Source organism: Lepidochelys olivacea (genome assembly GCF_965140295.1).
Source record: "Lepidochelys olivacea isolate rLepOli2 genome assembly, chromosome: 6".
NCBI classification, from domain to species: domain Eukaryota; kingdom Metazoa; phylum Chordata; order Testudines; family Cheloniidae; genus Lepidochelys; species Lepidochelys olivacea.
Genome location: NC_140416.1, coordinates 85,136,358 through 85,153,998, shown reverse-complemented (window position 1 = coordinate 85,153,998; position 17,641 = coordinate 85,136,358). Strand labels below are relative to the sequence as shown.

Genomic DNA, 17,641 nt, shown 5'->3' with positions numbered 1-17,641 from the left:
TTATCAGTAAACAAATTGACTTAATTTGTTTGAAATTCTTATTTTTTGGAAAGAATCCTGACAGGTTAATGAAGCTTTAAATCTTATTGAGAGCATGCAATATTACATGAGTTAATTATGTGAGTGATAAAAACTACATAAGCTAAGAAACCTACACACAGTTTAAATGAATTTACATGATAAAGTCTAATTCAAATGAGGTTTTATTGTAGAAAAGAGTAAGCATAGAAAAGTGCTGATAAGTGAATAAAATACAGAACAAATGGCAGTGTTAATGTATAGGTTCCAATCTCTATTTTGATCTATGGTTCGCTGTGAATCTATAGGTGATAATATGATTTCAATAAGGCAAGAAAAAATTAATTCAGCATTCTAGGTCATACACATATACACAGTTAAATATTAGCCATCTAGCGTTGGATTTTTACAAGGGCTTAAATGACTTAGGAGCATACATCCCATTGAGTTTAATTTAGCCCCTTAGGCCCCGATCCACAAAGATATTTAGGTACCTGAACTCCAGACTTATGTGCCTGTGTGCCAGTTTTAGGCTCCAATGTGATTCACAAAACTCCTGCTGAACCTGTAGGTGCCCAATCTCATTCAGCCCCTAAATTTTCAGGGCATAGGTGTTCCTGCCTGTGAGCATGAGCACTGCTGCCTCACTGTAAGTGTCTGGACTCCTATCGCCTTCCTAAGCCGTGACACAATCCATGAACGAGACAGGATAGGCAGAAGAATGTCTACCTTGTGTGTGGGGCCCAATACAATAGGCGATCCCATTAAAAAATCTGGTTGGAGGAGGAGGAGGTGGCATGCCTGCTCACCTTGTAACTTCTAGTCCAGGATGAGGGAGACCTAGGTTTAATTCCCCCTTCTGCTTGATGGGGTAAAAGGATTTGAGTAGGTCCTGGTACTTAATCATTGGGACAGAGACTGACTGTGGGAATGACTCTTTAGTCTGATAGTTAGGGCACCCAGCATAGAGTCTTCCCATCCAATAACTCTTTAGTTATTTATGCACAATGGCACAGCTTTAACAGGAGAGCTGGAGGGATCCCCACATCAGAATATCACATAGCTGAGTGGTTAGAGCACTCCCCTGAGCGGTAAGGGACCCCTGTTCAAATGCTTTCTTCCCTTCAGGCAGAGAGGGGAAAATTTAATCTGGGACACAGAGGTCCATTGCTGGTTCACAACTCTTGTCAGGCCTGACATACTCACTACACCTAATGCACTTGTCACAATATGTATCTAAAAGGTGTCATGTAAGGTATTGTGTGCAAACTGGTAACATGCTGGTCCTGAAAATCATTGTGTGATGTATGTACCATGTTATAAATAGGTACTAGAGTTATGTTCTTAAAATGTATTTGGCAAGTAATGTCTAAGCCATGCCAGTTCTAGACAAAGGAATATGGTTCCACCCACTTGAATATGTCTCTACTGTAACTTAGACAAGGTATGACCAAAGACAAAGAAAAAGCACATTTGCATGCAAGGTAAAAAGAGCCATGAGGAGAGCAACCAGGGCAAGATGAATACTTAACAATCTCAAAGGGAGATGGTGATTGCACCCCAAGGGCACCTTTCTACCCCTTAAAGCAGGGTCAATGAAGTTTGGGAAGACAGCATGGCAGCTACACCCCAGTAGGCGAGAGAAGCTTGGTCTGGCCTTACTTTTCAAAGAATACATTTCAAAGGTTTAGGGGGCTATAAAGACAGTTGAATAATAATATAATAAGCAGTTGAATCAACTATATACAATATTTCTGTATTATAAGAGTGTATCGAGTAAGGTCTTTTATGAAAATCTGTGACATCCTGTTGATTAATATAATTATGAAATGTCTACATTAACACAATAGGAAGAATTATGGCTACTCACTGATATTATACTTTAAAATCTGTGATCAAACACAGGGAAAACAGATTTGTTCCCAGACAGGAGGGAGGGCAGCTCTTTACCTGTCTCCAATGTAAAGTAAGCAGTGAGGAATCAAAACAATGGAAGCTCAATTTACATATGAATCAGCAGGGAATTGGGAAGTCATCAGGAAGGGAAGAACAGCAGGAAGCTGTCCTGGCTCTTGAAACAGAGACATGGGGGGTAGGGAGAGACACTTTAGGGTTATCCATCACTTGGGGGATGAAAGGGGCCAGAGCACTTGAAATAGCAGAAAATTGGATCCTTCAGCCAAGTGGGTTGAAGTCTTTGGGAACTGAGTTTAGGTGAAAAACCTGCTTAGGCAAAGATTGTAACTTGCTGAAATTAATTTTTCATCTTCGAAATGGATTTGTGCTTTTATTTGCTTGTGACCCCTTCTATGATGAGATAACTGGCTCTGTGGATGAGGGGAAAGCAGTGGACGTGTTATTCCTTGACTTTAGCAAAGATTGTAGCAAAGCTTTTGATACGGTCTTCCACAGTATTCTTGCCAGCAAGTTAAAGAAGTATGGACTGGATGAATGGACTATAAAGTGGATAGAAAGCTGGCTAGATCATCGGGCTCAATGGGTAGTGATCAATGGCTCCATGTTTAGTTGGCAGCCGGTATCAAGTGGAGTGCCCCAAGGGTCGGTCCTGGGGCCGGTTTTGTTCAATATCTTCATTAACGATCTGGAGGATGGTGTGGGTTGCACCTTCAGCAAGTTTGCAGATGACACTAAACTGGGAGGAGTGGTAGATATGCTGAAAGGTAGGGATAGGATACAGAGGGACCTAGACAAATTAGAGGATTGGGCCAAAAGAAATCTGATGAGGTTCAACAAGGACAAGTGCAGAGTCCTGCACTTAGGATGGAAGAATCCCATGCACTACTACAGACTAGGGACCAAGTGGCTAGGCAGCAGTTCTGTAGAAAAGGACCTAGGGGTTACAGTGGACGAGAAGCTGGATATGAGTCAACAGTGTTTCTTTGTTGCCAAGAAGGCTAATGCCATTTTGGGCTGTATAAGTAGGAGCATTGCCACTAGATTGAGAGACGTGATCATTCCCCTCTATTCGACATTGGTGAGGCCTCATCTGGAGTACTGTGTCCAGTTTTGGGCCCCACACTACAAGAAGGATGTGGAAAAATTGGAAAGAGTCAAGTGAAGGTCAACAAAAATGATTATGGGGCTGGAGCACATGACTTATGAGGAGAGGCTGAGGGAACTGGAATTATTTAGTCTGCAGAAGAGAAGAATGAGGGGGGATTTGATAGCTGCTTTCAACTACCTGAAAGGGGGTCCCAAAGAGGATGGATCTAGACTGTTCTCAGTGGTCCCAGATGATGGAACGGGGAGTAATGGTCTCAAGTTACAGTGGGAGAGGTTTTGGTTGGATATTAGGAAAAACTTTTTCACTAGGAGGGTGGTGAACCACTGGAATGGGTTACCTAGGGAGGTGGTGGAATCTTCTTCCTTAGAGGTTTTTAAGGTCAGGCTTGACAAAGCCCTGGCTGGGATGATTTAGTTGGGGATTAGTCCTTCTTTGAGCAGGGGGTTGGACTAGATGACCTCCTGAGGACCCTTTCAACACTGATATTCTATGATCTTTATTCCTTATACTGGGTATCACTTAATTCTATGTCTTTTTGTTAAATGAACTTGTTTTACTTTTATTGTCAACCAGTTCAGGGCCACAATTGAAATAAGAAGAGTGTTTGTCAAACCGCAGATAAATTAGTGAGCTGCAGTGTATCAGCTCTTTAAAAGAGCAGCTTGTGTGGGTGTTCCAGGAGATGGTTGGATGCTGCAGGGAGATGTCTCTGGGGAGATCAGGTTCACGGTTTGTTACTTGCAAGGCAAGGTTTGGACTGGCAGAGTTCTGGTGAGTTTGCTGGAAAGGCAGACAAGCTAGTGTGTCAGGGAGCTGTCACACAGCTTAGCAGTAGCAAAACTCTCATTTGCTAAGGCTGAGAGGGGTAACAGTAACTCAATTCTGGGAACTTCAGCAGATTGTCACATAGGGCAGACAGTCTGGGGAAAGTTGGGGCATTGGGGTCATTATGCAAAAAGTAACTGGTCAGTGAAAGCCTGGGTGTGACCCACATGCTTATAGGCTGTCTCTTTGTGTCAGGGCTGTGAGTCACAGTACCATAGCCTAGGCATGTAACTCAGGCATTGGGGATCTAAGTGTCATTCTTGGGATTTTCTAGGCTCTGCAACGCTCAGCATTACACCACCAGAGTCCCTTCATAGACCCAAGCCTTAGGTATTTTTAAAACTTACACCTCTAAACGGTCATGCAGAGAGTGAGTTATATGGCTCTATGAACAGGCTGAATCCCTACTGAAACATCCTGAGGTATAGCTGTATTGGAAATTTAGAAAATAATAATGTGGAACTTTAGGCTAAACTTCCTCTAAACTTCCTCCCTTAGCTTCTCTCTCCCTATAGCATCCCTCCAGGACATCCTCTGATCTAATTCTCTTGTTTCCAGATACTTGGTCTCTAGAAAACCACTCTAACTTCTTTCAGAGTAACAGCCGTGTTAGTCTGTATTAGCAAAAAGAAAAGGAGTACTTGTGGCACCTTAGAGACTAACCAATTTATTTGAGCATGAGCTTTCATGAGCTACAGCTCACTTCATCGGATGCATACTGTGGAAACTGCAGCAGACTTTATATATACACAGAGAATATGAAACAATACCTCCTCCCACCCCACTGTCCTGCTGGTAATAGCTTATCTAAACTGATCATCAGGTTGGGCCATTTCCAGCACAAATCCAGGTTTTCTCACCCTCCACCCCCCCACACAAATTCACTCTCCTGCTGGTGATAGCCCATCCAAAGTGACAACTCTTTACACAATGTGCATGATAATCAAGTTGGGCCATTTCCTGCACAAATCCAGGTTCTCTCACTCCCTCACCCCCCTCCTAAAAACCACACACACAAACTCACTATCCTGCTGGTAATAGCTCATCCAAAGTGACCATTCTCCCTACAATGTGCATGATAATTAAGGTGGGCCGTTTCCAGCACAAATCCAGGTTTTCTCACATCCCCCCACCCCCATACACACACAAACTCACTCTCCTGCTGGTAATAGCTCATCCAAACTGACCACTCTCCAAGTTTAAATCCAAGTTAAACCAGAACATCTGGGGGGGGGGTAGGAAAAAACAAGAGGAAATAGGCTACCTTGCATAATGACTTAGCCACTCCCAGTCTCTATTTAAGCCTAAATTAATAGTATCCAATTTGCAAATGAATTCCAATTCAGCAGTTTCTCGCTGGAGTCTGGATTTGAAGTTTTTTTGTTTTAAGATAGTGACCTTCATGTCTGTGATTGCGTGACCAGAGAGATTGAAGTGTTCTCCGACTGGTTTATGAATGTTATAATTCTTGACATCTGATTTGTGTCCATTTATTCTTTTACGTAGAGACTGTCCAGTTTGCCCAATGTACATGGCAGAGGGGCATTGCTGGCACATGATGGCATATATCACATTGGTGGATGTGCAGGTGAACGAGCCTCTGATAGTGTGGCTGATGTTATTAGGCCCTTTGATGGTGTCCCCTGAATAGATATGTGGGCACAATTGGCAACGGGCTTTGTTGCAAGGATAAGTTCCTGGGTTAGTGGTTCTGTTGTGTGGTATGTGGTTGTTGGTGAGTATTTGCTTCAGGTTGCGGGGCTGTCTGTAGGCAAGGACTGGCCTGTCTCCCAAGATTTGTGAGAGTGTTGGGTCATCCTTTAGGATAGGTTGTAGATCCTTAATAATGCGTTGGAGGGGTTTTAGTTGGGGGCTGAAGGTGAACGGCTAGTGGCGTTCTGTTATTTTCTTTGTTAGGCCTGTCCTGTAGTAGGTAACTTCTGGGAACTCTTCTGGCTCTATCAATCTGTTTCTTTACTTCTGCAGGTGGGTATTGTAGTGTAGTTAATGAGTCACACCTTCCACAATGAGTCAGCAGCTATGTACACAGTTCTAAGAACATCTGCTGATAGGGTGGGTCAATTAAAGAAACATACTAGCTTTTTACAGGTTGAGCAATTTGCTGGAGCAACTGCAATGATTTACATTAACCTGCACTTCTTCTATGGAAGGTTAAATGCAAGGACTTTCCTATTGATTTCAATAGTATGGCATCAGATTTTTTTTAATATAGTAAAGCTATTTGGGAGGGGTGAACCAACATAACCCCATTCCCCACACCCTATAATAGTGGGTGTTAAATATTTTCTACTCTTCAAATTGAGTGTCTTGTGTTATACTGTTTGTCTGGTATTGAAGCATTCTGTTGTAAGGTTGCATTACCAATCTTCCCTTGGGGCTATCACAAAATAATCATGAGGTTGTCTCAGAGAGCAAACATCTTAAATTAAGAGTGGAACAAAACTGATCCATGTGTTAAGTGCTGGGTAATAACATGAGATGCTTCCATTCTGATTAAACTAAACTGGCTCTGTATTAAACCAATTATTTACAAGACTGCTTCAACAGCAGCTTAACATCCTTAGCACGAGAAATTTTTGTGTGCAGATGCCTTTCTCCAAAATTTTGCCTCCTCCAGCTCATGATCCTCTCTATAAATTCCATGCAAGTTTTGTATTAACCTCTGCCCAGAATTTAAACTTGCATGTGAACCTACTTTCAGGTTTGTACAAATGGGATTAACCTTTATTTGTGCATGTTTGAATTTCTCACAATTCCTTGCTTGTGTCAGCTTGAAGTGAAAGTAGTAAAATAGTTGTGGAGGCTGTGTAAGCAGCTTTACTGACCAGCATTCCAAATCAAGCTGTATTGAAAATCTCACAAAAAAAAGTCTGATCCTATCTCTATTCCTTTCTAGAATTTTGGGAGGGCAATCTGACCTTTTCCAATCATCCAGATCCTTTGATGGTCACCCATCACTATCTTTATGCTCTTTCATGGCTTGCTATTTAAAGAATGGAATTTAAAGAATTAGCTGAACAGTTAAACTTTAATGAGCTTATTCTCTTGACTACATCCAAATATTGTTATAGTATGCTTTTCAAATGACCTTATCAAAGGAAAATATTTGATATTACTTTTCAAAATGTAAAGTAGCAGTTATTGCTCTGCAGTGACAACTTTACCTTTGACAGACCTGCAGTTCAAATTGAAAGTGGGATAAAATTTATTAAATTTATTAAATATCTTTTCCCCATGTGTGTTCAATTTCCTGACAAGTTGGTGATCACTGAGGTTCCTTTATCCATTTTGTAGCTGGGGGATCAGGGTTCCATGGAGCAGATTAATCAAGCATATTAAGCTTCATAGAGTGTGTTAAATAAGTTGATGTATTCTTCCCCAGAGCTGCTTCCACTTGAAACAACTGAACAGAATAGAAAAGTAAGTAACATCACATTAAATCTGTGATACAAGGACTTGCTTCATATTAATTTTTAAACTTTTGCTGAATTTGTTCATAATGGACTGAAAAAAGATGCAAATTCATTTTCTTCTTGTGGGTGCTTACTGACCAACCTGATGGATATTTATAATAGGCCAGATTCTGCTTCCCCTACCACCAGTGCCCAGTATTGGGAGCAAGGGCATAGGGTGACTTCTTCTACCTTGCAAAGCCTGTAGTAAGAGTCATGTAGAATTGTAGTTCCTGTGTTCTGGAGAGTACAGAGGTTGTCCTTACTTCCCTGAAGGCTCCCAATAGAGCAGGAGGGGTCCATGGCTTCCCTCCACCCACATCCAGCCAACAGGGTGGGTCTGTTTCAAGAGGCGAGTAAGCTGCTGCTCACCAACATGAGCGAGGATTGCACAACCCAGTTTATAGGATGGACATTCAGTTACAAACATATTTAAGAAGGGACCATATATTTTTCTGGAGGAAGTGGCTTATAACAGGGGCTTAAAGAGCAAGGGGCTGTGCAAGTGGGATCTACTGGTCAGTATGTGTTCCACAGAGGATATGGGCTTGTTGTAGCTCTTAGCTTGTGAGATTGCTTCTTTAGTTAAAGTAGTAGAGATTCATGCATTCAGCTGTGGAGGTTCCTGGGTGTGTGGGTCAAGATGGTGGCCATCATGTATGTTTTAATATTTAACCTCTGAAGACATGAATTCCTTTCCAATGGTTGCTTGTTCTGTTCAGGGGAAAATCTGTGAATAGAAAAGTGGGATAAATGTGATGGTTAAATTATTGCAAATAGTTTGCCCAGTTCTATCCATGACCTTATGGGATAGGTAGTAAAAAAAAAAAATTGGGTGTAGCAGTGACTGAGCTCCCCCTGTTGTGGTGTTTAGATGTTGCTTATAATTATTCGAATTGGGAGCACTGGCTGTTGGGAGTCTGAAAGGACAGGAAACAGGAAGGAGCGGGGAGAAGTTGAGAGGCTGGGAGAAAGCTACAGAGGGTGCAGCAGCAGCTTGGTAAAGAGGTTTCCACTTTGAAAATAAAGTCCTGTTGAAGCTTGTTAGTACCTTGCTTGGTTAATACAACATTTTGGCAACGAGGATGGATCTTCTGCCTCTGAACCCACCTGCACCCTTTCTGCAAAGCCCAGGTGAGCCTCCAATTGCTTTTACTACCTGGATCCATATGTTTGAGACTTATCTGCTTGCAACCAGTGCTACAGAGATTTCTGAAGGAAGAAAGCATGCTCTGCTAATCCACTGCCTTGGAGCAGAAGGGCAGCATATATTTTACACTTTTCCCCTTGCAGATGATAAATATGAGACTACACTCACTGCATTAAAGAATTTTTATGTGCCAAAAGTGAATGTAGTAGCTAATCGCTACAGATTTCGCCAGCATGAGCGGAAACCAGGGGAAACTATAATGCAGTATATTGCTTCCCTGAGGAGTCTGATTGTAATTTGTGACTTTGGGAATATGGCAGATGAGATGATTGGAGACCAGCTCATTGAGAAAACAACCATGCTTCATGTAAGAGAACGCTTACTTCTAGAACCACAACTTACACTAGAAAAAGCAGTAACCATTGCTACTCAGATTGAGTACGCTACAGCTGAAGCCAAAATAATGAGCATGGATACAGGAGACACAGTCCAGGCTGTGACTCCTTTGCAGAAAAGTTCACTACCACTGCAGACACACAATTGCAAGAGGAAAACTAATGAAAAACCACTGAATCAGCAAATTCAAAATACAGTAAAAGCATATTTTCGCTGTGGATCCCCACAACACCTTGCAAGCTACACAGGATGTCCGGCAAAAGTAGCTCAGTGCAATCATTGCAAAAAGATTGGACATTTTGCTAAAGTATGTCACAGTAGCCAGTTCAATCAACAGATGCACACAGTTACAATACCAGATGTTACTGTGCTGAGCATGGACAAAATCACTACTGCATATATTCCAGAACAGATAAAATGCACTGTAAACATTTCTGCCATACCCTCAGGCAAACCACACTCTATTCAGCTAATGTTGGACACTGGCTCAGTAGTATCTATACTACCTGATTCCATCTATCTGCATTACTTTAAAGATGTGCCTCTTTCTGAACCCAGGCTTCATGTGGTGTGCTATTTGAAAAACCATATTCCCGTACGTGGCTGCCTGCCAGCAATAATTACTTTTGGTGAGTGCTGTCTAACTGCAGAGTTCTACATTGTCCACAAAGGCACTCCTATCTTTGGCAGAGATTTATTGGCTGCTTTAAATCTCAGGGTAGTTAATGAATGAATTGATCTTCCTCAGCAAAGCACTCTTGCAGTACACATACCAGTTTCAGCTGGGACCCAACACCAGGTTGAGGAGAAAGTTAGCTGTGCTTATGGGTTTCTTCATAAAGTTAAAATGCGGAATAATATGATGCCTGTACGACAGAAGTTATGGTGCTTACCATTTTCAGTCAGGGAAGCTGTTTCAGAGGAACTTAGAAAACTTGTTCAAAAGGACATTATTGAAGAGATCGACTCCTTGGAATGGGTTTCACCTATAGTAGTGACTCAGAAGAAGGGTGGAGGCATCCGCCTTTGTGTGGACTTAAGGGAGCCAAATAAAGCTATTGTGACTGACAGCCATCCTCTTCCTCACATAGAAGAAGTATTGTCAGAACTCCATGGAGCAAAGATGTTTTCTACTCTTGATTTGCAGAGCGCATACCACCAGGTTATGTTGCATGAAGATAGCGGAGACCTCACAGCATTTATTACACATGAGGAACCATTTCATTTTAAACGTGTTACATACGGTCTGGCATCTGCCCCAAGTGCCTTTCAAAAAATGTCATTGATTCTGAAGAATCAACATGGAGTTCAGTGCTATCTGGATGATATTATCGTGTTTGGAAATACTTCTGCAGAGCAGGACAATAACCTGCAGTCTGTACTAGACTGCATCAGCACAGCAGGCCTCCAGCTCAATAGGTCCAAATGCAAATTTAGACAAACTGAACTCTCCTTTCTGGGGCATACAATTTCACAGGCTGGACTAAAACCTGATCCAGATCATATCCTGGCAATTTCAAGTGCTCCTCCTCCAACAGATTTGCAAACCTTACGTTCCTTCTTGGGTCTCACCTCCTGGTATGCAAAATTCATTCCCAATTATGCTTCTGTCATTGAACCGTTACGGGAATTACTATGGAGAAGTTCACCCTTAGCGTGGACAATGGATGCACAATATAGTTTTGAAATGGTGAAAGACTTGATTGTACATAGTCCAGTACTTCCACTATTCAGTCCTGCATTGCCCACAATTGTAACTACTGATGCTTCTGATTATGGACTTCTGGCTGTTCTCACACAACTGCATGAGGATAACCACAGAGAGGACTGTTGCATTTGCTTCAAGGACACTAAATAATACTGAGAGAAAATATTTTACAGTCGAAAAAGAAGCACTTGCTTGTGTCTGGGCTACTGAAAAATGGAGAACTTACCTGTGGGGCCGCACGTTCAAGTTGCGCACAGATCATAGCCCTTTGACGACATTGATCACCACAAAAGGACTGGTAAGAGCAGGATACAGTATTGCTTGATGGTCTGAAAGACTACTCTCTTTCAATTAAGGACTGGAATATAAGCCTGGAAACCAAAATATGGTTGCTGATTGCCTTTCTTGCCTGCCTTTTCCTTCACCAGATGGTCCGCCTTATGGTCCACCGGAGTCTGGATTTGAAGTTTTTTTGTTGTAAGATAGCGACCTTCATGTCTGTGATTGCGTGACCAGAGAGATTGAAGTGTTCTCCGACTTGTTTATGAATGTTATAATTCTTGACATCTGATTTGTGTCCATTTATTCTTTTACGTAGAGATTGTCCAGTTTGCCCAATGTACATGGCAGAGGGGCATTGCTGGCACATGATGGCATATATCACATTGGTGGATGTGCAGGTGAACGAGCCTCTGATAGTGTGGCTGATGTTATTAGGCCCTTTGATGGTGTCCCCTGAATAGATATGTGGGCACAGTTGGTAACGGGCTTTGTTGCAAGGATAGGTTCCTGGGTTAGTGGTTCTGTTGTGTGGTATGTGGTTGTTGGTGAGTATTTGCTTCAGGTTGGGGGGCTGTCTGTAGGCAAGGACTGGCCTGTCTCCCAAGATTTGTGAGAGTGTTGGGTCATCCTTTAGGATAGGTTGTAGATCCTTAATAATGCGTTGGAGGGGTTTTAGTTGGGGGCTGAAGGTGATGGCTAGTGGCGTTCTGTTATTTTCTTTGTTGGGCCTGTCCTGTAGTAGGTGACTTCTGGGAACTCTTCTGGCTCTATCAATCTGTTTCTTCACTTCCGCAGGTGGGTATTGTAGTTGTAAGAATGCTTGATAGAATGCTTGATAGAGATCTTGTAGGTTTTTGGAGGGGGGTGGGGGGGTGAGAAAACCTGGATTTGTGCTGGAAATGGCCCACCTTGATTATCATACACATTTTAAAGAGAGTGGTCACTTTGGATGGGCTATTACCAGCAGGAGAGTGAGTTTGTGTGTGTGTGTGGGGGGGGGGGGGGGCGGATGTGAGAAAACCTGGATTTGTGCTGGAAATGGCCCAACTTGATGATCACTTAGGTAAGCTATTACCAGCAGGAAAGTGGGGTGGGAGGAGGTATTGTTTCATGGTCTCTGTGTATATAATGTCTTCTGCAGTTTCCACAGTATGCATCCGATGAAGTGAGCTGTAGCTCACGAAAGCTTTTGCTCAAATAAATTGGCTAGTCTCTAAGGTGCCACAAGTACTCCTTTTCTTTTTGCGAATACAGACTAACACGGCTGTTACTCTGAAACCTGTCATAAAATCCTGTGTCACTTGCCAAATGCATGATAAGACAGCAGTGACATGTACCCCTTCATTACAGCCTGTTCCTCTTCCTGAATCTGCATGGGAAAAGGTAAAAAGAAAAGGAGTACTTGTGGCACCTTAGAGACTAACCAATTTATTAGAGCATAAGCTTTCGTGAGCTACAGCTCACTTCCTAAGATGATCTGAGGAAGTGAGCTGTAGCTCACGAAAGCTTATGCTCTAATAAATTGGTTAGTCTCTAAGGTGCCACAAGTACTCCTTTTCTTTTTGCGAATACAGACTAACACGGCTGTTACTCTGAAACATGGGAAAAGGTGGCGATTGACATTGTAGGACCCTTTGATACTGCTCCAGTTGACTGCTGTTATGCCATTACTTTAATAGACTATTTCTGTAAATGACCTGAGGTAGCGTTTACATTGCAAATCTCTTCTGCTACAGTAATTAAGTTCCTCTCTTCAGTTTTTAGCAAGGAAGGTAACCCCAAAAGAACTGGTTTCAGATAATGGTAGTCAATTTACTTCCCTGGAGTTTGAAACTTTTCTAGCACAGAGGAACATTTTACACGGAAGGTCATCCCTATAAAAGAAAAGGAGTACTTGTGGTACAAGTACTCCTTTTCTTTTTTGAGAATACAGACTAACATGGCTGTTACTCTGAAAAAAGGTCATCCCTATATTACCCTCAAGCCAATGGGGAAGTGGAACGGTTTAACAGAAGTTTGAAAGAGAGTTTGCAAATGGCTAAACTGGAAGGGCGATTGTGGATACCCTTCACTGCTGATTTCTTGCAAGCATACCGGGCTATACGACATGCCACAACACAAAGATCACCCACAGAGTTACTACATGGGAAACAGATGAATACTAAACTGAACATTGCTGGATTGTTAAAGGCACGACCCGATGCTCCAAACGAGGATGATGTGAGAAAAACAGTTGAACAGAACCAAGCAAAGTCTAAGGTTTTCACAGACAATTGGCGGGTTCTAAGGAACCAAAGTTTGAGTGTGGTTTCTTTGTTAGAATATGAAAACCTGGAATTTTACGCAAAGGGGACCATAAATTCACAGCTCCTCTTGAGGTCCTGTATAACTACAGCAGCCTATCATGCTGATGACCAGTCAGCTTGTTTCTATTAACAATGTTTTAAGGGAGGCTGGGATCAAGAGAGCTAGATGATGTAATGAAGTAATACCTTGGTGTCCTAGGTTCAACTCCTAATTAGGATGCAAGTAAAAATGAGTTTAGTGTTCTCATTTTAGTACCTGCTGGAAATTTGTCTGCAATAGAGCTGAGCAAATAATTTCCAACAAATAATTGATTTGAATGTCATCTTCTTTTCTGTTTGTGAATGGCTGACAGACAAGTCACAAAATTCCCAGGTTTAGTCACGATGTAACATCTGTGAATTTCTTAACTGTTGGTCATTATTTTAACAGTTTATTGTGCGACTATTTGCAATTAATGTTATGTGCTAATGAGTTTGTTCCCTGATTTGATGACTCATTTAACTAAACAGCACTGCACAAATTGCAGATTCTGTAGATACAAAAAACAAAATTTGTGTGTTGGCAGGTATTTCAGTATATGCGCTTAAAATTCAGGAAAAAAAATGAATGAGAGACCTATTAAAGCTTGAATTTTCAAATGTTCTTGGGAAACTGAGCATAAAAGGGTCATGCAGAGGGTTGAACTAAAATTTGCACCTGAATGGTTTTCACAAAGAATGTCGTTCTACTTTTCACTCTACCCTAATCCACATCACAAAACCTTCTAAACATTGAACTCCCCTATCCATTTCTGTTCAGGATTGAAACAGCAGAGATGTTGCATGTGAGAAAATAATATTGCAATCTTCCATTTAAAATATAAAACATTGTCAGGACACCATTTACACTGCAAGGACAAGACTCTGACTGGCCTTGTATGAGATCACAGGGTGAGTGAGGACTGTGCAAAAGCCCTTACCTGGTGCACACTGCTCAAGGGCTTATCACAATTGCTGTCCCTAGTTTCTCTTTATGCCCTCACGGCATATACTGCTCTACATGGCCGATCATTTGTTTGTATTATCTTGTACAACCTCTCCCTTTTGTGCACCAGAAATACACTATGCCTAACTGGCCCCAAGGTTGTTGACTTGTTCACATTATGAGTGCCAGAACCAGACAGGTTTGCAGTTCTCACCCAACCTAGTCACCATATGACATGACCCTTAATTACCACTGCAGCTGATGCAGAGTGTCACTACTGGTTTGCCACCTTTCATGTTATCCAACGAGAACATATAATACCAATTCTTCAAAAGCAACGATGACCTCTTTGTTTCACTGTTTCTCTGATTGCTCTTGTTTGTTGATACAAATCAAGTTGTTAATGCCGATCTGTTTTGTAAATCCCTTTCTCATTGGCCTTGATATTTTTTTGGGATGACCAACCTCACACACTTTGCAGGAGCCTAATTTTCAGAGGGTGGGTATTCAGTACTTTCTGGAAATCAGGCCCTTTTAAAAAGACATCTCAAGATAAGTTTCAGAGTAAGCAGCCCAAAATTGAGGCACCCAAAACTCACTAAGCAAATTAAATTACAGATATAGTTGGTATGCAGTGTTGTAGCCATATTGGTCCCAGGATATTAGACAGACAAGCTGGGTGAGGGAATATCTTTCTTTGGACCGACCTTTTTTGGTGAGAGAGTCATGATAGAGTTTGTTTAGCTGCAAAGTTCATGTCTACTTTTAAAATGTTGTATCATTACAGCTGACTTTAAAGCCTCATACAACAATGGCGGTATATTTTCAGGTAGCATTTCCATGGTAATGAATCCTGTCAGTGTCTGTGAATATCTAAGGCGTTCTTAATATCTGAAGAGCCAGAACCTAAGGGTGCAAAGTCCTATTAACATGCTAATGTGTTTTGTCACTACTTGCTTTTGAATTCGTAACAGTATGTTGTTCACCAATAGGAGACAATTTTTCAATGTGTTAAAGCTATTAGCAACCAGGACAATCACTGAGATGCTGGCTGCCAATCAACATTCCTTATGTCATAAATATAAAGGGAAGGGTAAACCCCTTTGAAATCCCTCCTGGCCCAGGGAAAGTTCCTCTCACCTGTAAAGGGTTAAGAAGCTAAAGGTAACCTCGCTGGCACCTGACCAAAATGACCAATGAGGTGACAAGATACTTTCAAAAGCTGGGAGGAGGGAGAGAAACAAAGGGTCTGTGGGTCTGTCTATATTCTGTCTTGGCCGGGGATAGACCAGGAATGGAGTCTTAGAACTTTTAGTAAGTAATCTAGCTAGGTACGTGTTAGATTATGATTTCTTTAAATGGCTGAGAAAAGAACTGTGCTGAATAGAATAACTATTTCTGTCTGTGTATCTTTTTTGTAACTTAAGGTTTTGCCTAGAGGGGTTCTCTATGTTTTGAATCTAATTACCCTGTAAGGTATCTACCATCCTGATTTTACAGGGGGGATTTCTTTATTTCTATTTATTTCTATTTTATTAAAAGTCTTCTTGTAAGAAAACTGAATGCTTTTTCATTGTTCTCAGATCCAAGGGTTTGGGTCTGTGGTCACCTATGCAAATTGGTGAGGCTTTTTATCCAACATTTCCCAGGAAAGGGGGGGTGCAAGTGTTGGGAGGATTGTTCATTGTTCTTAAGATCCAAGGGTCTGGGTCTGTAGTCACCTAGGCAAATTGGTGAGGCTTTTTACCAAACCTTGTCCAGGAAATGGGGTGCAAGGTTTTGGGAAGTATTTTGTGGGGAAAGACGCGTCCAAACAGCTCTTCCCCAGTAACCAGTATTAGTTTGGTGGTGGTAGCGGCCAATCCAAGGACAAAGGGTGGAATATTTTGTACCTTGGGGAAGTTTTGACCTAAGCTGGTAAAGATAAGCTTAGGAGGTTTTTCATGCAGGTCCCCACATCTGTACCCTAGAGTTCAGAGTGGGCGAGGAACCTTGACACCTTATCAACTAGCAACTAAGTACAACAAGTATTTGAAGTGTTACATGGAATATAAATGCATATCAAACTGCCATACTGCCTAACAAAATATTTTAATGGGCCTCTTGAATAATTTTTTATTTAGCAAGTCCACCCAAAGATGCTAAGCCTGGCTCTGTATGTGTCATCTCTTCCTCCCCAAACACTGTCTCAGACAAAGACCTCCATTGCTACAGGCATCTTAGAACTTGCCATGAGGATTTTTACAAGCCAGACTTTGGGGAACCAGGGGTGGATGTTAATTCCCAACTCCAGGGTTTCCACTGGGTATTTTTCCCCTCAAGCCACAGACATTTTGGGGTTGAGAGTAAAAGTATAATAGCTGACCTCCACTTTTGTGAAAGTGCATAAGGGGCTTGATATTTATTTTTATACCAGTAATTCTATTCATTTCAGCGGAGATCAGGGGTGCTGGAACAATGTGTATAGTGGGGGTGCTCAGAGCCATTGAACCAAACTGTAAACTATGTATATGATGGAAACCACTTCAAGCCAGGGGGTGCAGCAGCACTTCCAGCACCCCTAGTTCCAGCACCTATGATGGAGATACACCTGAGGTGCCTTTTACACTGCTTTGCTGTACGAGCAACCACTCCTGACCTGCCCACACATAGCCTCTAGCATGTAAATTACCCCCACCTATACTGTATGAGTGCTCTAGCCAGCCACTCCTGAATTATATTACAGAGTGACACCAGCAAATTCCCAGATTTGTCCCCAGAAATGTGCATTTTCTACTGCCCAGTACCCTCCTGGACAATACAAACTCATAGAAAGTCTGTCATTCTATTAATAGAAAATGATATGCATAAATCTTGTTATTTCAAATTAAGTTTCCAAAATGCTACAATCCAAGCATGCACTGATTTAGGTAAAACAAGTTTATTACCTACAGAAAGATAGATTTTTAGTGATTAGAAGTAGTGTGCCATAAAAGTCAGAATTGGTTACAAAGAAATAAGAGGTAAAATGCAAACTAAATATCTATCTTAACAAGCAAAGTCAACTTAAAGCAAAAGGGTCTCTCTCACCTCATGTTCTAGCAGTTTTACTGGCTGACTCTTTCAGACAGGATCTCCCCCCAGTCCAATGATGCTTCCTTTGTCTTTCAAGTGTTATTGATGCCGTGAGTAGAGATGAAGGGAGAGATGATTTGTGTCCTCTGTTCTTGCTTCTTATATTTTCCTATCTGAATATCTGAGGTTCAGGAGACAGAAAGTCTGTTTGCATGGAAACCACCAGCTGTTCCTTTTCCATGATGTAAATTTCTCGCTCACACCCTTCTGTCTGAGAAAGAATGGCCGTTTAACCAGGTGGTAGTCCATTTGATTATGCTGACACCTGGTTGAGGAGCTCACTAGCCTTTTGTCCCTGAGGAACTGGTTTGAAGCTGCTTCCCCAGACTTGGAACATGTCTTATACGGTAGAATTTTATAACTTCACATACGCTGTTACC

At 41.7% G+C, this 17,641-nt stretch overlaps 1 long non-coding RNA gene across 1 annotated transcript in view; it reads right to left on the bottom strand.

Annotated features, from left to right (window-relative positions):
- Positions 1 to 17,350, bottom strand: part of LOC311522577 — a 31,553-nt gene extending 14,203 nt beyond the window's left edge. The window contains exon 1 of the long non-coding RNA XR_014712170.1: positions 17,217 to 17,350. This is a non-coding gene — a long non-coding RNA (uncharacterized lncRNA). The remainder of the gene's footprint in view (positions 1 to 17,216) is intronic.
- Positions 17,351 to 17,641: the final 291 nt, after the last annotated feature.